The following is a 25,703-nucleotide window of genomic DNA, read 5'->3' as shown; positions in this document are numbered from 1 at the left end:
GCTTATTACTTTTAAACCACGTCCGCCCAAGTGTTCCTTGATCCATGGACAAGTACCGAATGAGCACAATGAAGTGTTCTGGAATTCCCATTCTTCTCAAGGTCAGCCACAGTTCATTATGGCCCGCAGTCAGCTACCTTTGCATAGTCGATGCAACACAAGTAAACATCTTGATGATGGTCTCTGCTTTCAACCAAGATCCGTCTGACAGCAGCAACGAGATCCCTTGTTCCACGTCCTCTTCTCCATCAGGCCCACACTTGTGGCCATTCCCTGTCAAAGAATAGTTGCAACTGCTATTTGGATGATTTTAAGCAAAATTTTACTGAGTTTGAGCATTCTGTTTGGTCATCTTTCTTTGTAATGGTAACAAATATAGATTTATTCCAGTCAGTTGGCTGCGTAGCTGTCTTCCAAATTTACTGGCATAGATGAGAGAGTGCTTCCAGTGCTTCTTAAGCTTTCTGAAAATTTTCAAAGGATATTACAACAATTCATAGAGCCATCAATTCCTGTTAGCCAAAAACAAGGCTCCAGTAATGGGAAGCTTAGTAGCAAGGACTTTCTTGCTGTAAGGCTGTATGACTAATCACCCAAGCGCTTATCCAATAATCAAGGAAAAAGCTAACCATCTCTGATGTCAGTCCTTTTTCTGCAACTCCCCAACATTTATCAAATATGCTCATGAATAAAGTGATCAGGGTAACAGGGATAGAGTTTATTCATAAGCTAAAAGTGATGAGTTTCTTCTCACCAATCGTGATCTATGTTCATTTATGAGTGCTCACATTGCCAATATCAAATATGTAGTACAGTAGCATTCTCTGGAAGGACTATGTTGGTGGCAGGCTGATGTCACTAGACTCCTCCCCAATGGAAGGGACAGTCATGGGACTATGCTGCCTGTAGACTCAACTTCCTTGCTCTCAATATTTCCACTGCCAGTGGACTTAATTAATGCATCAGTTACCATTAGTCTACAAAATACTGATTTTGACCCCATAACTCAGTTCAGAAGAATGGAGAGGAAGAATCAATCAATTCACCCATCATACTCAGCATGTGAGAACAATTGAATGACCCATTGAAAGAAAAATCTCTGCACCATTTGGGTGTCCGCACCTAGTTGCATGGCTCTCCAATATTCTCAAGGAGGGAAATGTGTATACAGAGAGATTAAAAAACCATAATGTGGCAAAATGTTAATAAATGGTGAGTCTGGGTGAAACGTTTATTAGTTTTGAATGATAATTTTTCTGTTAATTCAAAATTAATTAGAAATGAAAGTAAAAGGGAAAGGGGAATTGTTCTAAAAGTTTAATTTTTTAATGTGGCATCTGTTTTACTGACAGAGAAGAGAATAATAGATGTTGAAGCATCACTCAACAATTCTGTTACTAAAAAAAAAAAGGTATTTTCACCCTTCAGAAACTGTTATGAGAATTGGATAAATTAATGTTAAAAATATTCTCAAAGCCCACAACTAACCTTAAATGCCACCTGTCCTCCTAAGGGACAAGAACAAAAAACTAGGAAGTAGACAACAATTCACAGAACAATTAAGTGGGTGAAAATAATTTCTAAAAAGCTTCCAATCATCCCATACTCGGTCTTGGGTCAAAATACAAGTTTGCTTTTCTTTGCACATCATTCTGTGATTCATTCAGATGCAACTGAAACTCAGCATCTCTTTAGACTCTAAAGGTTAGAAGCTCATGTGACCAATGTCAGAGTCAAAGAATTGTGCTGAGATGTCTAAAATAAATCCTAACAATAATATGTCTGCCTGTTACCTTCATTTATAATACATGACAAGGATGTCATCATTAATCCATTTATTAAAAACTATATTAAGTGGCAATATGCATTCTGTATTGATAAACCTACACTTTCCACCTAGTCACCTTCCATCAATGCGTAAAGTTCAATTTTGTTTTCTCTAACTCCATCTTCTCATTTTTACTCTTTTAGTTTTCTTCTTTATGTAAATAAATTAATTTAAAACACCAGATGTAAGGAATGCTGCCTCTCTCATGTACTCACAGATTGTTGACTCCTTCATAATCTGAATAGCTGGAGCGGTTTCACATGGTGCTGTGAAATGCTAGCCAGCATGTGTGTTTACTTTAGTATTACCTTCTGGCAACCAGAAACTGCAGCCTGCTGGAGAGAGAGAGAGGAAGAAAAAGTCAACATAATTTTCTTATTAACCACTTTATGCATATAGCTACCTGTGAATAACTATAATAACTATATTCCCTCATCTATGTATTCAACATGTACATTTTAAAAGCTTGGCCCAGAAATAACGTACTAAGCTTTCAGGATACAATATTGAGCAAAAGCTCCATCTTTCCCATCATAGAGTTTATGAAGAGGCATTCACCAAATCTTCACACTCAAAAATATCTGTTAAATCATTAGTGTAATATAGAGACAGATATGGTACAATTACAGTGCTTAAGAAGAAATCTAGGAAAACAATGACAAGATTTTCCCATTGATGTGTTCAGTCAGTTCATAACTTGACTAATTTCCAGCAAGAGTGGTTGGTGGTACCTGATAGGACTCCGTAAAGTGCTTCTGGTGTTGTAAAGTGGACGGTTGTAATTTCTGTCAGTTTTAGCAAATGTAATTAGTGATTTGTAGAAGATACTGATATCACCTATGCTGGGTAGATTCTGTGAAGGAGTAAACCTTGTTGTAAAGCGAAACTATGGGATCTAGGTCTTAAAGGAGCCAGAGTCCAAAAATGGAAAGACCATTGGCTTTACAGCCAAATAGATTTGAGTTTGAATGTTGGCTCAGATGCTAACAAGATGAATTATCTCGATGAATTCTGCTGAATCAACTCCGTGGTTTATCTGAGTAATTGAAGGAACTTTAAATTGCGTGTATACGCTGTTGGACACTCAATGATTTAATTTTCCCTAAACCCACCATTACCATAGGGCTTATTCAGACTCCTAGTGACACTCTGTGTTGTTGTTGTTGTTGTTGTTATTGTTGTTGTTGTCGTTCCAGGCCATCAGGTTGACTGTGAAGATGATCCTTGTCCTCCTCTTAATTGTTTCTATGCTCAGCCCACTCATGCAGCCACTGATTAATCCATCTCATTGAAGACCTTCCTCTTTCATGCTGCCCTTTCACTTTACCAAACATAATGTCCTTCTCCAGGGACTGGTGTCTCTTCATAACATGTACAAAGCACGTGTGATGAAATCTTGACAACCTTGGTCAAGCCTCTAGTTGTAATATTAAAATATTTTATGGGCAAAATATTGCATGATGCATGAAACATCAAAAGAAAATGGAGAGAATACAAAGTAACCTGTAACAAAAAGTATTAGTCAACACTCAAACATTTTAAGAAAGAGCTCATGAGCAAGAACCAATGATGATGGAGAAAATATCCAAGCTGCACTGAAAGTATTAGATAAAAATGAGATCCCATTAATTGATGGAAATCCAGTCAACATATTCAACAAACTAATGAAATACTAGAAGCATGCAGGCCTCAAGAAATTTAGAAGACATCTACTTAGTCAGCTGACCGGCAGAGATCCATGTGTGTACCCATTCCATAAAAGATGACCCAACAGATTGTTTAAATGCTATAACAATACAATCGATATCGCATGCAAGTAAACTTTTCCTGAAGACCATTCAACAACGGTTTCAGCAGTTCATTGACAGGGAGCTCCCAGAGCTTCAGTTCAGATTCAGAAGAGGACACAGAGCAAGAAATATCATTACTGATGTCACATAGATCTTGGCAGAAAGCAAAGAATAACAGATAAATGTTTACTTGTGTTTCATTGACTATGAAAGGACATTTCAAATGTGCAGATCACAACAAATTTTGAATAGCATGGAGAAGAATGGAATTCCAGAGTACTCCATTGTGCTCATGCAAAACCTGTATGTGAATCAAGAGGCAATTGTACTGACAGAACAAGGGGATGCTGCATGGTTTAAACTGAGGAAAGTTATGTATCAGCCTTGTATTCTCTCACCATACTTATTCAGTCTGTCTGCTGAGAAAATAATCAGAGAAACGGAATTATGTGCAGAAGGATGTCGCATCAAGATTGAAGGAAGGCTTCTTTACAGCCTTTGATATGCAGATAGCACAGCCTTGCTTACTGAAAGTTAGGAGGACTGGAAGCACTTGCTGATGACAATCAAGGATTGCAGTCTTCAGTATGGATTACAATTCAATGTGAAGAAGACCAAATTCTTCACAACTGGACCAATAGGTATCCTTAGTATAAATGGAGAAAAAATTGCAGTTATCAAGGATTTTGTCTTGCTAGCTTCCACACTCCATGCTCATGGAAGCAACAATCATGAGATCAAATGATGCATTGTATCGTGTAAATCTGCTGCACAATATCTCTCTAAAGTGTTTAAAAGCAAACATGTTACTTTGAAAACTTATGTGTGTCTCACCCAAGCCATGGTATTCTCCATTGTGTCACATTCATGAGACTGTTGGACATTGAATAAGGAAGATGGTGGTGAATCTATACATTTGAATTGTGATGCTGGCAAAGAATTTTGAAAGTACCATCGACAGCCAAAAGAACAAATCAATGTGTCTTGGAAGAAGGGCAACCATAATACTCCTTAGAGGCAAGATTGTCAAGGTCTTATCCCATGTAGTTTGGACATGTTATCAAGAGACACCAGGCCCTGGAGAAGGACAACATAATCTATAGAGAGGAAGAGATGAATTGACAGTGGCTGTATTAATTCGCAGCAATAATTGTGAGATGGCACAGGACTGGGTGGTGTTTTGTTCAGGTGTACAGAGGGCCACTGTTTGTCAGAACTGACTACAGCACCCAACAGCAACAACACTCAACACCGAAAATTCTTTATCCAATAAAAAAATGGATTCACATTTGAAAATAAAATAATGAAAACTGACATTATGTGGGTTACTTGAAAATGTGGCAAATTTATGTAGGTGGCCCTCCACTATCAGCCTGCCAGAAAGGCCTTCTGCTCACATGAATTCTTAACTGACCTAGCCAACCCCTTCCTTATGACTGTGACTTCAAACTTGAAACAGTTACTCACTATAGAAATAGATGAATGTGAGAGTTTTGATAAAAAGTTTTCATTTTCTTAGCTTTATCAATTTACGAATGCAAGATATAATCATCACGTAACCAAACTATCTAACTTCCCATATTCTTATAAAATTATGAATGAACTGAGAACACTCAGTATATAGTAATGAATGTTCAAATTTTTAAGACTGAGTTAATTCTTGCTTTGAAAATTAATGTTGTAGTATGTATGGTAGATGTGGTAGCTACATAATTTCACATCAACTTGAAAATAGATAAAAATTAGGGTGGAGTGTAGCCTCTCAATTGGTCAGAGTCTAATGGTGCCTCCTTGTGGGCATGGCCTTCTCATATGGAGGGCCCAGAGAATCTCCCTCTCACTCTCTGCCTTCCTCTTCCTGTTGGCTGCCTGATGACAGCCAGAGGCCTGTGTTGCAGCCACTGCCATTGGATCCACACGACTTTGCACCCACTGGGTTGTGATCTTCATGTATTCTGCATCACCACATGTGGCTGCATGAGTCTGAAGAGGGACTTATGGATTAGTATCAGACAGAGGGAGTAATATCAGATTTATGGACCTGATCTGCACTGGGTAGGCATGTTTCTTGATATACAATTACTTTTTTATATAAACCTTGGTCTTACACATATATGAGTATCACTGGATTTGTTTCTCCAATGAACCCAATTGAGTTAGTTAGTTTATTGTGCCAACCTGGCTGATAAACACATATGGGGTTAATTGAAGGGCGGAGGGATAAATGGCTCGGTGAGCCTCGCCTTACTAGTTCTCGGGTCTCTTGCTTTGTGATCGTCACACCAGGGTGCAGCTGACTTAGCCAGTTCCCTACTTCAGCTGGCAAGGCTGACTTCCTGAAAGACATCCCCAAGGAGAAGTCACATAGACCTACCCAACGCAGCCTTGGGTGCTGGAGCAGCTCTGTGGAGACCCCTGCCAGCACTGAGATGCTTACACATTCACTGACTCGGCTTTCCTCCTACATTCAGCATCATAGTGTGTGTTTTGTGAGATGGAGGACATATGGGTGAATGTTGGACTGGTGGGCTTTGGCAGCACTTCGTTGGGATGGTTTCTTGATGCGCACTTACCCTTTATATAAAACTCTCTCTTATTCATGAGTTTCTGTGATTTTTTTCTCTAAAGTACCCAGACTAACAAACCAACCTAACACAGTAGGCCATACATAATCTGTTTACCATAGCCCTGAATGTTCTTTAATGTAACTAGATTCATACTGTACTTGGAAAGAAAAACAAAGGAGAATTCTAGCACTTCTTTTAGTGTCCTTAGATAAAGCAGTTAACACATTGGCTGGTAAACAGAAGGTTAGAGGGTGTAGCCCACCCAGCATTAAAAGAAAAGAAGAGGGATCTACTTCTGAAAATGATATCCTACATCCTTGAAAACCATACCCTGGCACACTCTGGGTGATTGTGGACCAGAATCAACTGCATGCCAATGGGTAAAGTAGGAACAGATAGAAAAGTTATTAAATTGTAATGAGTGATAGGATTGGCCTGCGTTCAGTGTATCCACCCCCTCATCACTTTATCAGCATATTTAGGATCCAAAGACTAAGGTATTACATGAAAATCATTATTAAACAAAGACGGAGGATGAGCACACCAAATCACAAAACGGAAAACGATTGCACCATTATTTAACTGCCAAATTATATCATTACTTAGCTGCTAAGCCACTTAGAATTATGGTCCAACAAAGTAGACACCTTAACCATTATAGCAAGACTACTTTCACCTTGCACCTCAGCATCATTACTGCCAGACATTTATGGTTAGTGTACATAACAGTTGGCTAGTGGTTTGTTGGGATTTTTGGTTTTGTTTTTAACTATTGTCATACATGCAAAATATCAGAGAAGCAAATAGGCTTGGAACAATACCCTTTTTTTCATTTTAATGCCCTTTATTGTGCTTCACAAACATTGTGTGTTCTCCAACAAATGGAAGGTTTTAGTAACACTGTGTTGAGTAAGACTATTGGCTCCATTTTCCCCCCAGCGTGTGCTCACTTTGTGCCCCTGTGTCCCATTTTGGCAAGTCTCCAATTTCCAACTCATAATGCTACTCTACCCTTACAGATTATAGTGCAGTGTAATAATACAGTGTAAACAGCTCTTATATGCACCGAGGAACCAACAAAAACGTTGTGACTACTAAAAAGGAGTGGGGAAAAGAAAAAAAATGGGTAGCAGGGAAACAGGGCAGTGACCCACCCAATGGGAGGGTATTGTTTATATTTCCCCAGGGAAAGAGGGACCAGACTTCAACCTGGTGCACCAAGATAAGAATGCAACATACCAGCATGAAGCAGGGAGCCAGTAGAGAGGTCTGAGGGGCCGGCCCCAACCCCAACTATGTGAACAGCTGCCCCTCCCTGCAGAAGAATTCATTTCAGAGGACAGCACTGAAGCTGCAGCTCAGGGAGAGGGACATGTCTGATCAGAGCACACGGGAGCTAATGAAGGGGGAGGAAGAGAGAATGGAGCACATCCTGGCCCACCAAAGAATAATACCTCTTAACATATTTTTTCTCCAGTGCATATTATATATAGCTGTTATTCAGACAACTAAAGTATAAAATATTGTCCGATACATTTTTGTTCACATTAGGAGGAGGCTTTGCTTTAATGGTCTGAGTCATCCTGGCTTCAACTAGATCAAAGTCAATGTCTGCCTTGTGCCACAATGGCTTCATACTCCAGAGCTTTGGGGACACTTCAGGACAGAAGGTATAATAGTGGCTTTCTGTTTTATAGCATTCCTTCTCATTTCATGTGATTCTCTTGACATTAGATCACATTTTCTGATTTTTAATAAAAGTTATTCATCACTCCTGTTGTTTCCAAGTTAAATGCCAAGAAAAGGGGAATTTTATTTCTTCCATGATTTTATCTCAAAATGCACTTGATCTCCCACCAATTTAGCTCCATGATTAAACTCAGCCCTTTCTTTCACTTAAAGATCTTTTTCTTCCCTAAGGCACTGGTAATGTCTTCATTTATACATTATTTCCCCCAGCCCTGGAAACTGTAAGAAGAAAACACAGGTGTTGCTTTCAAAATCTAGCCTTCCACCATGGATCCTCAGCTATGACACCAAAAGCACAAGCAATAAAGGACAAAGTAGATAAATGGAATTAGAAAACATTTTAAAAAGTTGTTCATCAAAAGACTTTATCAACAAAGTAAATAGGCAACCTAGCGATTGGGAAGAAATGTTAGGGAAGTGTGTATCGGATATCCAGAATAGATAAAGAGCCCCTACAACTTAATAAGAAAAACAACCCAATTAAAAATGAGTAAAGAGCTTGAATAGATATATCAAGGGAGAAAAAATGGTGTATATATATGGCCAACAAGCATATGAAAGGATACTCACCATTCTTTAGTCATTAAACCCTAAACCAAAATTCACTCATTTGTTGATTCCTATTAGGGTGTCCGGCCCCGTAAATCCTTACTGCGGCGCTCTGTGTCATCTTTCCCCAGAGAGCAACTGGTACTTTGAAATGCCACATGAGAGCGGAAATCCAATGCTCACCCAACCGTGCTACAGGAAGCACCTGTCTTTAGTTCCTGTAGGTTTTGTTAGGTGCTATTGAGTGCATTTCAACTGACAAGTAATCCTAAATATAACCGAATAAAACACTGTCCAATCAGCACCATCCTCACAATTGTTGCACTTGATTCATTATTGCAGCCTTTAGTGTCAACCCATCTCCCCAAGTATCTTCTTTATCACTGCCCTTCGACTTTATCAAGTCGCCTTCTCTAGTAATTTGTCTCTCCCGGTAATGGAAGAGTAATTAGTTAGGAGTTGGCCTGCCAACCACAAGGTCAGTAGTTGAAAACTATGAGCCACTTCATGGGATAAAGATGAGGCAATCACCTCCTTGAAAGATAGAAAGCCTTGGAAACCAACAGGAAGACTTTATGTTGTCTTATAGCCTCACTAGGAGTTTCACTAGTCTTAATGGTTTTGGTCAATTCTGCCAATATGTCTGATATACTTGAGCAACGTCTCATTGTCCTCCCTTATCAGGAACATTTGGACTGTACTTTTTTTCAAGACAGATTTGTTTATTAGCCTGGCACTCAATAGTCCTTTCAGTATTTTTCACATTGTGGCAGTTGAGTCACGTGTAACTTTGACTTCAAAGCGACATCCTTGTATTCACACTTTAAAGAGGCCTTGTGGAGAATATGTGTCCAGTGCAATGCATCACATGTTATCTTGACTGCTGCTTCCATGATCCTTTCTTGTGGATCCATGCAAAATGAAATCTTTGACAACTTCAATCTTTTCTCTGTTTCTGATGACATTGCTCACTGGCCAGTCGTGAAGATTCTGGTTTTCCTTATATTGAATTGTAATCTATATGGAAGGCTAAAGTCATTGATCATCAGCAAGTGCTTCATGGCTTCTTTGCTATCAGCAAGGTTGTGTCATATCTTCAGTCATTTGGTAGATGCAAATCAAAACTACTGTGAGATGCCATGTCACTCCTACTAGAAATGGCTAAGATTAAAAAAAGAAAGGAAAATGTTTGTAAGGATGTACAGAAATTGGAACCCTAATATGTTGGTAGTAGGAATACAAATATTTTGTCACTATGTAAAACCATTTGACCACACAATTCCACACTTATCTCAAAAGCATTGCATTTTGGCTTGTAGTGATGAACATTTACCAATAGATATTAGAGTTGGTTGGTCTCTCTGCCTTGCTGACTTGTACATGGAGAAAATGTTCAATTGGCAAATAGATTATCTACACATTTAGAAAACATATTAGAAGTTAAAAAAAATCTTACTCTTCTGTTAGCACCCTATGGGTCTCATTTTAAAATCTCAGAGCTATAATTTCTAAATATTATCTGTATTTTTACTAGATCCCTTAGTGATCTTTGAAATTATGCTTCCATACTCATCGAGACATGTTCCATGCCATATTAAATGGCCTCTTTTAAACCCTTCTCTATGGAGTTTTACATTGTTAATTATATCACTCTTTCCTGTGTTTTGTTTTCTTGAATTCTATTTTTTCTTCTACTTTACAATTGTAAATTATCTGTATAGCTTGGTTCTTGGATATCATCTGCCTCTGATCTTATTTCTTCTAAGTGTACAAGAACAAAAAGTAAGTTAAGCCTGACTCACTGCTTCCTTAGGAATGACTCTAGAAACATATTTTTTAACTACAATCTCTCACCTGAGTTTTAAACCATTATCTCTAATAAAAAACATGGATAGTACCTTTTTTATAACTCCTGATAAAATGAGATGATTTGTTTCTGGGCCAGATATTTCCGTAGTTTTGGGAATAAGATGCAAAGCCAGGAGAGGGTCCAGGATAGTCTTCAGGACTAGGCAGGTTTATCAATCTAAAAATAAAATTTCATTTCTATTGCTACTTTATCCTAAAATAGTTTCACTCTATGGCACTGAATATGCCCAGTCTCCCTTTCCCAAGTCAACCACGTTCTGTATAGCATCTACCACAAATCTGTCTTATCCAAGTTCCATACTCAGTTTTCCAAACAAGAATGCTGTTTCTGCACTTTAGGTGAGCCTCTTAACCCAAGAAGTGTATTTTGCTGGTACTGCTTATTGTTGTGTACACAGAGCCCTTTCGCCAATTTCTTCAAATTGTGCCGACAGCTTCTTCCTGATCTGAGCAGCTTTTGGCAGCTCTCATGTATATTTTTGGCAACTGATGATTAGAATTGTCTCCTAAGATTGCTGAAGATGGATTTAACCTTCTTTGTTTGTTTGTTTCATCTTTTAATTAGGTTTGTGTGCTTATGTGATGTCCAGAAAATATAAACACTGATCTATAAATTTTATAGACTTTGATTTATTGGGGCTCTAATTTTCTGAGAAAAAGAAAATGTATCTGCAATTGTTGTTGGTTTTGTCCCTCTTGTTAAGTGCCAACTCATAGGACACTTATGTGTGACAGAATGAAACCCTGTCCAACCCCATGCCATCATCACAATAGCAAGCTCATTGTTGCAGCCATTGTGTCCATCTATTTTCTCGAGGGTCTTCCTCTGTTTTACTTGCCCTCTACTCTATCAAAATGATGTCCCTCTCCAAGGATTTGTTCCCCCTGATAACAATGTTGTTGAGGAAAAGTCACACCATCCTTGCTTCTATACTTCTCTCAACACGGATTTTTTTTTCATTCTTCTGACAGTCTATGGTATAATCAATAATCTTTGCAAACACCATAAATCAGAGGCATCAGTCTTTAGTCTTCTGTACCCACTTTCCAGGCATCACATGCATATGAGTTGATTGAAAGTACCATGCCAAAAAAAAAAAAGAAAATATCATGACTTGGCTTAGGCATACCTTAGTTTTCAAGGTAATACCTTTCCTTTTTCTAAAACTTTAAAAAGACATTTTTCAAGAAAATAGAGGAAAAAACTAGGAGGCAAGGGCATTTATAAAGGTCTAAATAAAGGTATGTACACATGGAAATATATTTATATGATGATGGGGAAATAGATCTATGTGCATATATTTATAGGTTTAGTATTAAGGTAGAAGATGGATATCCACTGAAGTACTCCTTCAATGCAAGAACACTTTGTTCTATGTAACTGGCATTCCATGATGCTCACCTTCCTGATACGATCACTGAAGGAAAATGGGTATCTAAGCAAAGATGGTGAAGAAAGATGATGGTACCTGGTTATCAAAAGATATAGTATCAGGGATCTTAAAGGCTTAAAGGCAAACAAGTGGCCATCTAGCTCAGGGGAAACAAAGCCCACATGGAAGAATCACACCAGGCTGTGTGATCACAGGTGTCGAACAGATTAGGTATTAGGCATCAAAGAACAAAAAATCAAATCATTGTGAATGAGGGGGAGTGCAGAGTGGGGACCCAAAGCCCATCTGTAGGCAACTGGACATCCCCTTACAGAATAGTCATGGGGAGGAGATGAGCCAGTCAGGGTGCAGTGTAGTAATGGTGAAACATACAACTTTTCTCTAGTTCCTAAATACTTCTCCCCCACTCTCCCCACCCATCATGATCCCAGTTCAACTTTACAAATCTGGCTAGACCAGAGGAGGTACATTGGTACAAGACCAACCATTTTTTTGATTACAGGTACTTTTTTTCCAGCATTAATGACCACTATCCACGTGGTCCTCATCAGATGAAATACACATGTATCAGCTTGACTGCATCTGTGGGAATAGTTGATAGAGAAGCTCAATTATCTTCAACCAAAGCAAAGCCAGGGGCTGACTATGGAACAGACTGTCAATTTTTCTTATATAAATTTTGGTTGAAAATGTAAACAAGCCCATGAGGGCCAAATTAGGACCTTGTGTATATGCGACCTGAAGGTAGAGAACTTCAGCTTTGACACATTTAACACTGATGACTGAAGAAATGAAAAGTCATGAGATGACATCAAGAATAAACAACAAAGAATAAACAAAGCAGCACTTCATTAAAAAGACAAGAAAGAAAAGACCACGGTGGATGCCAGAAGAGCCTCCGAGCCTAGCTTTTGAATGTAGAGTAGCTAAAAATGAATAGAACAACTGATGCAGTAAAAGACCGGAACAAAAAATTTCAAAGGTCAGTTTAAGAAGAAAAAATAAATTATTATAATAAAATGCACAAAGACCAGGAGTTAGAAAGCAAAAAAGAAAGGACATGTTCAGCATACTTCTGCTGAAAGAACTGGGGGGAAAATACAAGGCTTAAGTTGAAATATTAAAGATCCTAAAAGCAAATTACTGAACAATGCAGGAAGCATCAAAAGAATATAGAAAGAATATATAGAATTAGTGTATCAAAATAATTTCAAGAAGTAGCATATAATCAAGAACCTATTGTATTTATCACAAATTGACAAGAGGGATATACTGAAGATAAAACACCTGTGTACAACTAAATAATTCACCAAGAGAGTAATAAGAGAGGCCATGGACTGGGAAAACTTTAGCAATGACACATCAGACAAAGGCCTTATTACTAAAATCTACAGTACTTTGCTAGCTTCAAAAAAGAAAAAAATGGGAGACTCCGGATAGGGCATGATATGACAAAATAACAATCTATAAATTATCAAGGGATCATGAGAGAGGGGGGGGCAGGGAAGGAGGGGAAAAAAGAGGACCTGATGAAAAGGGCTTGGGTGGAGAGCAGATGCTTTGAGAATGATTAGGGCAAAGAATGTATGGATGTGCTTTATACAATTGATGTATGTATATGTATGGATTGTGATAAGAGTTGTATGAGCCCCTAATAAAATGTTTTTTTTAAAAAAACTAATTGCTCATTGAGGAGGTGGGTAAAGGACCTGAATAGAAGTTTCACAAGGGGAGAAATCCGAATGATGAACAAACATATGAGAAAATGTTCCTGATCGTTAGCCATAAGGGAAAATGCAAATTAAAACAACTAAGAGATACCACCTAACACCTTCAAAGGTAGCCCAATTCAACAAATCAGAAAGCAACAAGTGTTGAAGGGGCTGTGGTGAGACAGGTATTCTTGTCCATTGCTGGTAGACCTGTAGGTATGTACAGCCACTATGGAAACCTATTTGGTGGTATCTAAAATGGATGGAATGAGCTACCATACAACCCAACAATCCCCCTATGGGCATATACCAAGAAGAGGCAACAAACAAACCACAGCCAGATATTTATGCTCTAATATTCATCGTGGCACAGTTCACAATTTCAAGGAACTGGAAACAACCCAATTTCCATCAACAAATGAATGGATTAAAAACTGTGATACATACAAACAATGAAGTACTACACATCCCTAAAAAGCAGTGATGAACGCATGAAGCAGATAGCTATATGGGAAAAACTGGAGGAAAATCTGATAAGTGAAGTTAGGCAATCACAAAAGGACAAGTACAACATAAGTCCACCGAGGAAGCTTAAAAATGCAAAAGTGGCACAGGGAAAAAAGCTACTGGATAGATATTGTGCTAGTCTGAGTAGACTAGAGAAGCAAATCCACAGAAACTCATATGTATATAAGAAAGAGTTTTATATAAAGGATAAGTGGACATTAAGAAAGCATCCCAACCCAGTGCTGTCCAAGACCATAAGTTCAACATTAGCCCATATGTCTAACACCAATCTACAAAGTCCTGCTCCATCTCACAAAACACATGGGTGTTAGGCTAGGTACTTTAGAGAAACAAATCCACAGAAACTCATGTATAAGAATTTTATATAAAGGTTAACTGGGCAACAAGAAAACATCCCAACCCATTGCTGCCCAAGCCCCCAAGTCCAACATTAACCCATTAACCCATATGTCTAACACCAATCCACAAAGTCCTCCTCCATCTCACGAAACAGATACATTGATGCTGACTGCAGGAGGAAAGCAGAGACAGTGAATGTGTAAGCATCTCAGCGCTGGCAGGGTTCTCCACACGGCTGCTCCAGCACCCAAGGCTGCATCGGGGTAGGTCCATGTGGCTTCTCCTTGGGGATGTCTTGCAGGAAGTCACCCTTGCAAGCTGAATCAGGGAATTGATAAGGCAGCTGCACCCTGGTCCAACCATCACAAAGCAAGAGACCTGAGAATTAGAAATGCGAGGCTCATTGAGCCATTTATCTCTCCACCCTTCAATTAATCCAACATGTGTTTATCAGCCAGGTTGACACAATAAGCCTTAATTATCACACATACATTCCTGGGGTGAGGTCCAGGTAGTATGGCATGGGCCAGACCAAATATAGGGATATGTATGATAGTCAACTAAAAATGATGGGGGTGGGGAAAGCCATGAGTAGCTCGGGGAACAGGGAACTAACCCACCCAGGGGGAGGGGGTTGTTTATATCTCCACAGGGAAAGAGGGACCAGATTTTAACCTGGTGCTCCAAGATGTGACTGCAACATACCGGCATGAAGCAGGAAAACAATAGAGAGATCTGAGGGGCCAGCCCCAACCCCAATTAAGTGGACAGACTACCCTCCCCCCAGAAGAGTTCACTTCAGAGGACAGCACTGAAGCTACAGCTCAGGGAGAGGGACACGTCTGATCAGAGCACACAGGAGCAAATGAACGGGGAGGGAGAAAGAGTGGAACATATCCTGGCCCACCAAGACCTGAGTACAATATTCCTACTCAGAGCAGTCAATGCACAGAGAAGACCATAGGGCCAGTCCCACCATGAGACACGATGTACCTCGCTGACCCGTAGCTCTATGGGAGACAACACTGGAGACACAGAGCAGGAATTGTGCCCAATGTGACCCCAACACACTGAGGTGAAAGACTAAGGGCGTGCAGCTGAACAACAAGGGGAGGAGAGCAATGAAGTCCCCAAAGAATACCAAAAATAGAATGTGGGCCAGGGCTAGCACCTCATCAGACTCAACTGGAAAACACTCGTAAAGGTCAACAGATCTTGAACTATTTATAGGCTTTTCTTTTTTTATTTTTGTCGCTGGTTTTTGTTGTTGTTTTCTTTTACTGCTTTGTTTTGCTCTGTCTTGTTTTGTGCATATTATTATCTCTTCTTATCTATCTACATAAAATAGGCAGGATAAATAATCTGGAGGAGAAAACACTGGGACAGATGGTTCTGGGGGGACATGGGAGATAGGGATATGGGGGAAAGGAAGTGGTTGATAGCAAACCCAGGGACAAGGGAACAACAAGTAATGTAAAATCGATGGCAAGGTGGGTGTAGGCTCCCTGGTAGGGCTTTATCAAGGGCAATGTAACTGAGAGGAATTACTGAAACCCAAATGAAGGCCAAACATTATAGTGGGACAAGAGGAAAGTAAAAGGAAATAGAGGAAAGAGCAAGGAGGCAAAGGGCATTTATAGAGGTCTAAATATAGGCATGTACATCTATAAATATATTTATATATGATGATGGGGAAATAAATCTATGTGTATATATTTATAGGGTTAGTATTAAGTTAGCAAATGGATATTGGGCCTTTACTCAAGTACTCCCTCAATGCATGAACACTTTGTTCTAATAATTCAGCATTCTCACCTTCCCAACATGATCACTGAAGACAAAATGTGTACATAAGCAAATGTGGTGAAGAAAGCTGCTTATCAAAAGACATAGCATCTGGGATTTTAAATGCTTGAAGATAAACAAGCGGCCATCTAGCTGAGAAACAAAAAATCACACCAGCCTGTATAATCATGTATGTTCATGAGGTATCAAAGGGATCAGGTGTGAGGAATCAAAATCCCTGAACAAAAAAATATCCCTGTGAATGAGAGGGTGTGCAGAATGGAGACCTAGAGCCCATCTGTAGACAATTGGACAGCCTCTTACAGAGGGTCACGGGGAGGAGACGAGCCAGTCAGGGTGCCGTGTAGCACTAATGAAACATACAACTTTCTTCTAGTTATTTAATGTGTCCCCCCCCTCAACCAAACTGTCATGACCCCAAAATCTACCTTACAAATATGGCTAGACAAGAGCATGTACATGTGTATGGATAAGAGCTGGAACACAGGGAATCCAGGACAGATAAACCCCTCAAGACCAACAATGAGAGTAGTGATACCAGGAGGGAGAGTGGAAGGTGGGGAGAGAAAGGGGGGACTGATCACAATGATATACCTATAACCCCTTCCCAGGTGGAGAACAACAGAAAAGTGGATAAAGGGAGACATCAGTTTAAGACATGGAAAAATCATGAAGGAGGGAGAGTAGGGGAGGGAGAGGAAAAATGAGAAGTTAATACCAAAGGCTCAAGTAGAAAGAAAATGTTTTGAAAATGATGGCAACAAATGTACAAATGTGTTTGACACAAAGGATGTATGTATGGATTGTGATAAGAGTTGTATGAGCCAACCAATAATGTAATTTTAAAAATTAGAACAAGGGAAGCAACAAATTCTTATCCACCAGAAGAAGAAAAATAATAAATAGTAGAGCAGAAATAAGTGAATTTTAAAAACAGAAAACAATAGAAAAAAATTTAAAAGACAAATTGATTCTTTGAAAGAATTAACAGAAGAGACCACTGGCAACTTTAATAAATGAAAAAGAGAAGAAGCAATGTTATGGAAAAAAGCATTTTTAGGGCTGAATTCTTCCAATAACCTACAAATAAATAAAATCAGGAAACATGTGCATCAGTGTTATATCCTTTCACCATACTTATTCCACCTCTATGCTGAGCAAATAATGTGAGCAGCTGAACTACATGAAGAAGAATGCGACATCGGGCCTGAGAGAAGCCTTCATAACAACCTGTGATAAGTGGATGGCACAACCTTGCTTGTTGAAAGTAGGAGGACTTGAAGCATTTACTGATGAGGTTCAAAGACTATAACCTTCGCTGTGCTTTGAATTCAATGTAAAGAAAAGAAAAATCCTCATAATTAGGCAGTAGAAAAATCATGATAAATGAAGAAAAGATTAAAGTTATTAAAGGGGTTCATTTTACTTGGATCCACAATCAATACTAATGGGAGCAGTTGTCAATAAATCAAATGTCCTGCTGCTTTGGCCATATCTGCTGCACAAGGCATTTTTTAAAGTGTTAAACACCAAACCTGTCACTTTAAGGCAGGTTGAGGATTTCCTCACCCAAGTCATAATATTTTCTATTGCTTCATGTGTATTTGAAAGCTGGACCACCAATAAGGAAGCCTAGAGAATAACTGTCTTAATTATCGTGATGGTGAAGGAGACTGAAAATGCACAGATTGCCAGAAGAACAAAGAGCTTTATCTTGGACGAAGCCCAGCCACCAAGGCTCCTTAAAAGCCAGGAAGTCAAGACATCCTCTCAAGTTATTTGCACTTGTTACCAGGAGAGGCAAATGCCTGGAAAACACATCATGCTTGATAGAGGCAAAAAAAAAAAGGGGGGTGAGAGAGGAAGCCCCTTCAAAAGATATAGTGACATAGTGACTGCCACATAACGATTGTGAGTGTGGTGTTCCCAGAACAAATGTATAGAAGAGGTTAGGGGCCAGTGTGCTGTAGAGATACACAGCCCTATACGTACATCATGTAACCTTCCAGAGTCCACTTTCCACTTCAGGAAATCTCATTGCTTTACCAATCAAGGTGTTCAGAAAGCATGATATTTTAATAATGTTTTTTAATGAATGCTCACCATATTTCTTTCCCTAATCTGTATACTACCTCACCAAAATTAGACATTATATCATTTTAGAATGGAAATTTATTAGCCTGTACTGAGTGGATACCATGACATTTCTGACAGCTATCAACTTTACAACTGTTTAACTCTCTTGATTCAGAGATACTTTATGCTATACTTTTTTTCTTTACCTGGAATACGTGAGATCAAAGAATTCTGATTGGGGGATGTGGTGACTTATACAAATCTTCCTGAAGAGAGTGAATGTCTCTGCAGAGAACTAAAAGATTAATAGGGTTCCATGATAGGAACAAGAATTGTAACGTGACAAGGCAATGAGGAAGGTTACAGTTATTTTCCCCATAATTGAGACCCAAGTCTCTTTTCCTTCAAAACCCTAGTAATGTTCCTTTGATATCAAGTATCCACTCTCTATTATGTTCATCCACATAGTTAACTCTAATCACAAATATTCCCGATATGTTTTGGAGACCTTCTGGAGTAAGCAGAATAATGTCCCACCCCAAATTTGTCCATTTTCTAATCCCTGAATCATATAAAATAATCCTTACCCATAAAAAGGCTTGCAGAGACTACGTCCTCTGAAGTGATAGACTGATTCCTTCTTGTTGTCTCTTCTTAGTCTGTATTCTCCACTGACGCCTGTTCCTTTTGGGTGAGCCTGCTGGAATTTGAACACCAGTGACATCACTTCCAGCAAAACAGAAGCCTTCGCAGTACATCAAACTGACAGACAAGTGGTAGACGCAATTGTGACGGTGGCTCAGGACTGGGCAGTATGCCATTCTGTTGTTCATAAAGTTACTATGGGTTGGAACTGACTCAATGCCAGCCAACAACAGCAGCACAGTAAAAACAACTCAGTAGAGATGATTAAATCAAAGCTATCAAGATGGAAAAAGTATCCTGGATTTTAAAGGTGGGTTCAATGTAATCACAGTAGTCCTTATAAGATATAAAAAGTTCTTATAAGATGGATCAGTGAGACACAGTGGTGTAAATACAAAAGCAGAGATTACATTACATAATGAACCCGGGGTTCAAAGCATGTAACCAGCTTTTAGAAGCTTGAAAGGAAAAAAATTAATTACCCTCTACAGTCTCCATAAAGGATGTAACCTTGTGAATGCCTTGAGCCACTGAAATGGATTTTGAACTTCTGATCTCCAGAATTATAAGATAATCATAGTATGTTGTTTGAAGCTAGGAAATGTGTAGTATTTGTTACAATAGCATTAAGAATTTAATGCACCTTTTATGAGCCTTATTTCTTGTGCTACTCTCTCTGTTGCAGGTGTTTCTCTTTTCTTGCCTTCTTACTATATTTAATAAAGGGAGCCCATTCCACCTCCAGCTCACTTCCTTCACATCTGAAATACTCTGAAGCTTGCTATTTTCTATGTGACTTTTAATTTGTACAATTGTGTCCAAAGTTGTACAATTTCCACAGCTGCATGATGTCAATCTACCAGCTTTTCTTCTTCATTTGGAACCCAAGTGTTTCTTTGTATTGCCACTAGATGCCATGGGTAGGTTCTGACTGATAGTCACCCTATGTACAGCAGAATGAAACGCTACCTCATCCTGCACCATCCTCACAATTGTTCCAATGTTTGAGCCCATTGTTGCAGTCGCTGTGTCAATCCATCTCCTTGAGGGCCTTCCTCTATTTTCACTGTCCTTGTAGTTTCCCAAGAATGATGTCCTTCTCCAGGGATTAGTCTCTCCTCACAACCTGTCCAAAGTATATTAGACAAAATCTTCCCATCCTTGCTTCTAAAGAGCATTCTGGCTGTACTTCTCCAAGACAGTTATTGCCTTGGCTGTCCACCATACTTCCAATATTCTTTGCCAGCACCATACGTCAAATATATTGATTCTTCTTCAGTCTTCCTTACTCAAGTCCAACCTTCACATGCATATGAGGCCTAGGTCATAGGTTAGGTCAATCAAAACTCATTTCTGAAAGTTAACTCCATGGCCTAGGTCAACCAAACCTTATTTCTCAAAGTTAATTCCATGATTTCAACACTCTCTTTACCCAAAGCAATGCATCATATGATCTCTTGACTACTACTTTCATAAGTACTGATTGTGGATCCAAGCAAGACGAAATTCTTGACAACTTCAATCATTTCTATGTTTATCATGATGTTACCTAATGGTCTGGTTGTGAGGATTTTGGTGTTTTTTACATTGAGTTATAATCACATTGAAGGCTGAAATCCATGATCTTCATTAAAAAATGCTTCAAGTACTCCTCACTTTCAGGAGATAAAGTTTTGTCATCTGCGTATTACAGATTTTTAATAAGCTTTCCTCAAATCTTGATGCCACATTCTTTTTTTATATAATCCAGCTTCTCTGATTATCTGCTCAGCATACAGAATGAATACATACATACCTTTCCAGACTTTAAACCATATAATATTTCCTTGTTCTGTTTACACAACTGCCTCTTGATCCATGTTCAAATTTCACATGAACACAGTGAAGTGTTCTCTCCTATCTTCTCAAGGCTTGCCAGAGTTTATTAGGATTCACACCATCCAATGGCTCACTGGAGGAGCCCTAGTGGCATAGTAGTTTATGTGTTGGCTGGCTAAGCACAAGGTCAGAAGTTCACAACCACCAGCTGTTCCCCAAAAGGAAGATGACATTTCCACTCCTGTTAAGATTTACAGTCTCAGAAACCCACAGGTGCAATTCTACTATGTCCGCTAGGGTCGCTGTGAGTCAGAATTGACTCAGTGTCAGTGGAATGAATCTCTCTGTGTAGCAAATAAAATTTAAAAGGGATTTTTTACTATTATTTTGTATATTTTATCCTACCCTTTTCCACCAATGAAGTGTCTTCGTACAATGTCTCCATTGTAGTGAAAAACATACATCTCTGCTCTCAACAATAATGAGGAAAAGAAAAGGTCTATCTTTAACGTGGAGTAAAATATCTGACCAAGAGCCTTAAAGTGTGTTGAACTTTCTCTAATCATTTTCCTCTTAATTGAAACCATATAAGCAAAAGTATACATAAGTCAGAACCAAACTTATCATAGGCAAACACATGAAGTAAGCTTGTCAGTCACTGGAGTGTAAAGCCAAATGGTATGTTAATTATTGTATTCAGATTGTCTTTTGATGTTACTAAGATTTCGTAACTGCCTCAGATACCATTTCAGATGGCTCCATGCTTTTAGTTTTTCTTCCAATTAAAAATAGTAGGGAGGGGGCAGATTTTAGAGTTGTCAGGAATCAGCGTTTACTCACTCAAGGGATGTTTTCACAACATTTATCCTTGATAAATATACTCTTAGATGTCTCCAGTGAACAAAATCTCATTGTTAACCGAAGTTGCCTTCATGAGTAAAAGTTGAAAAAATATATCATTATAATGCATTTTCCTGCATGAATCATTGTTTGGAAACCATTATTCTATAAAGATCTGTGTGTATGCATACATATCTGTATATTTGCATGTATACCTTATACATATGTATATATAATATGTATACTTATTTATGTATATACACACATAAACCTTTATATATAGGAGGTTCAAAAACGATGGACGATGGAAATAAAACATAATTAAATTTATCCACAAAACTTTTGAAGGCCTCATGTGAATATTTCATTTTTATTTTGTGTATTGAATGAGACATAAAATCAAAGACTTGCAAATAATTACTTTGAACGTGCTCTCTAATTTCTAAAGTAACCCAGATGCCTGAAGAGGCCTCATGCCCTTCAAAATTAAACTTGGTCCAGCTCCAAATCTATAACCAGTGATCTTTCAGATCCCAACGATTAATCATATTGCCTCTCGGTCTCAGGATGTCACAGAGTTGTTGCTGCTGCTGTTGGGTGTAGCCCTTGAGTGGAGTTTTTTTTTCTGACTCAAAAAAGGTTATTGTGGGATAACATTATCTCATGTTTGTGAAAGCCATTTGAAAAGTGTACCAGACTGGATGAACAATCTGGAGGTGAAAACAACAGGACTGACAATTCTGGTGGAGGGGGGGTGTCATGGGAGAGGGGGAGGTGGGGGGAGACGTAGTGGTGTTCACAAACCCAGGGACAAGGGAACAACAAGTGATCCAAATCTGTGGTGAAGAGGGTGTAGGAGGCCTGGTAGGGCGGGATCAAATGTGACCAAGAGGAATTACTGAAGACTGAGCATGAGAGTAGAACAAGAAGAAACCAAAAGGAAGTAGAGGAAAGAGCTAGGAGGCAAAGGGCATTTATAGAGGTCTAACTAAAGGCATGCACATACGTAAATATATTTATATATGAGGATGGAGAAATAGATCTATGTGTATAAATGTATAGATTTAGTATTAAGGTAGCAGATGGCATTGTACCTCCACTCAAGTACTCTCGCAGTGCAAGAATACCTGTTCTTTTAAACTGGCACTCAATGATGCTCACCTTCCTGACATAGTCACTGAAGACAAAGCAGGTGCATAAGCAAATATGGTGAAGAGAGCTGATGGTGCCCGGCTATCAAAAGACATAGTGTCTGAGGTCTTAAAAGCTTGACGGTAAACAAGTAGCCATCTAGCTCAGAAGCAACAAAGCCCAAATGGAAGAAGCACACCAGCCTGTGTGATCATGAGGTCCCGAAGGAATCAGTTATCAGGCATCAAAGAACAACAAAAAAAAATCATATAATTGTGTGCTCACCTCCCCAATACGATCACAGAAGAAAAATGGGTGCATAAGCAAATGTGGCGAAGAAAGCTGATGGTGCTCAGCTATCAAAAGATATCGTATCTGAGGTCTTAAAGGCTTGAAGGTAAACAAGCGGCCATCTAACTCAGAAGCAACAAAGCCCACGTGGAAGAAGCACACCAGCCTATGTGATCACAAGGTGCTGAAGGAATCAGGTATCATGCATCATCAGAACAAAAAATCATATCATTGTAAATAAGGGGGGAGTACAGAGTGGAGAACCAAAGCCTATCTGTAGGCAATTGGACATCCCCTTATGGAAAGGTCACAGGGAGGAGACGAGCTAGTCAGGGTGCAATGTAGCAATGATGAAACATACAACTTTCCTCTAGTTCCTAAATTCTTCTTGCCCCACCCTCCTCAGTCCCCACCTCCAACTATCATGATCCCAATTCTACCTTACAAATCTGGCTAGACCAGAAGATGTACACTGGTACAGATAGGAACTGGAAACACAGGGAATCCAGGGCAGATGATCCCTTCATGACCAGTGCTGATAGTGGCGATACCGGGAGAGTGGAGGAAGAATGGGATGGAAAGGGGGAAACGATTACAAGGATCTACATATAACCTCCTCCCTGGGGAAGGGACAACCCAAAATGGGTGAAGGGAAATGTTGGACAGTACAAGATATGACAAAAGAAAAATTTATGAATTATCAAGGGTTCATGAGGGAGGAGTGAGTGAGGAGGGAAGATTAAAAATGAGGACCTGATGCCAGGGGCTTAATTGGAGAGCAAATGTTTTAAGAATGATGACGGCAATGAATCTACAAATGTGCTTTACACAATTGATGTTTGTATTGATTGTGATGAGTTGTATGAGTCCCCAATAAAATGATTTTTTTTAAAGGAGGAAAGGTGTGCCATACTTTATACAAGTATGTGTTATGTCGATTCCTGTGATGTTCATTTAAAACAACAAATATATCATGTGTAGTTGAACATAGTTGTGAAGAGAAAACACAGTATGCACTTGATCAGCTTCCCAGATTTAGCAATTATCTTGGCTGCATACTCAGGGAGGAAACTATAAGGATTGGTTTTCTGAGGAGTAATTAAAGACTTCCGTCTCTCTTTCAAGGCTCAAGTTAGTGAGACTGTCCTTTATACTTTTTTTTTTGTAACAAGTCCACCTCCAGTCCAGATGGTCTAAGGAAGCATAGTGGCAGGACAAAATAACAAATAACAGCAATCACACTTTTGCAAATATTCCTCCATTTGTATGCAATTCAGAGGACTGAGAAATATTTGAGGACAACTTCAAGGGTAAACAAGATCAGCAAACTATATGAGATCAGTGACTCAGATGCAGGGGACAGTGAAGTGACATTTATTTATGCAGGACTGGGATGAACTGTTTTATTTTCCAGTCAATCTTCCACCTCTCTTCAACGAAGACCCACAGGAGGAAGGTGAGAGGGTGGCAGCAGCTGGAGGAACACTGGACAAGTCGGGAAGAATGCCAGGTCAGGAGTAACAAACAGGATGGGCAGAAAAGATGATGATACAGACAGTTCAGGAAGCAGTGACTCAGCGTCGCTCCTGGTCCTCTGCATACATTTAATAGTCAGACAATCATCAAGGTAGTCCCCATAGTCTTTCTCCATTTGTCCTTTTCTTCCTAAGGCCACCAGGGACCTCTTACTGTCCAAGCCAAACAACTTTCCCTGCTTTCATACTTCCTTTTCTTCACAACAATCCACACTGATAACTCACTCCTTGAACTTCTGTTCCCTTGCTTTCCAGGGGAGACCCTTCTACCATTCTCCCTGCTTCTTTTCCCTCCTCTGCTCTAGCTCTTCTTTTCAGATTCTTATCACAAGGTCAATGCTCCTCCAAGGTCAAGGCCTCTTTTGGCGTGTGATCAATGTAAAGATGATAAGCCGTAGTACCAAGCAGTACAATTCTTATATTTATTTTTGAAGTTTGCCTTATTTGGAGCTTTAGGCTGATCCATTTCTGTAGTTATAAATTGTTTATACACTTATAATGCTTCCAAAAACTGGTTGTGATAGTTAGGTGTCATGGTAGTCACCTGCAGCATTTGCCCTCGTGTGATTGGCTAACTTTCCTCAACATAGTAACTTCCATAGTGGCCCATGTCAGGAGGTGTCTGATAGTTTCGTCATTATGTATGTACCACAGTTGATTTATACATTCATCCACTAATGTTGGTTGTTTCTATCTTCTTGTTACTGTGATTAGTGCTGTGATAAACAGGGTGCTTACGTATGCTCTTGTTTTGCTCTGTATTTCTTAGTAGGGCATCTAACAAGTAGAGAGGGTGTGGGCATTTGTCCTCTCTTGTATCTTCTTTGTGTGAGTGTTTTTAATTATGCTTGGTAGTGTATTGATGCCTTGTATTTGTCCCCCTCTTGTCAAAACCATTTTATTGGGAGTTAATATAGATATCATATCATTCCATAGTTCAATCACATCAAGCATTATTGTACAATTGCTAGCACAGTCAGTCTCAAAATGTTATTTTCCTTCTTGAACTCCTTGATATCAGCTCCCTTTGCTACCCAACCCCCGCCCCCACCACTCTATCCCCCAAAACCCTTATTCTCCTTGCTGTTTTTATAGGTTCATCAATCTGAATTTCATATACTGAAAAACAGAAAAACATGTAACATGTAACTCAAAAGGATGACACCCCTCCACAATGACATAACATATCAGATAAACCCCAACATGAACATACAGAAAAATACAGACAATATTAAA

This window comes from Tenrec ecaudatus, chromosome 6 (assembly GCF_050624435.1).
Source record: "Tenrec ecaudatus isolate mTenEca1 chromosome 6, mTenEca1.hap1, whole genome shotgun sequence".
Classification (NCBI taxonomy): domain Eukaryota; kingdom Metazoa; phylum Chordata; class Mammalia; order Afrosoricida; family Tenrecidae; genus Tenrec; species Tenrec ecaudatus.
Note: the sequence above shows the minus strand (reverse complement) of the source record.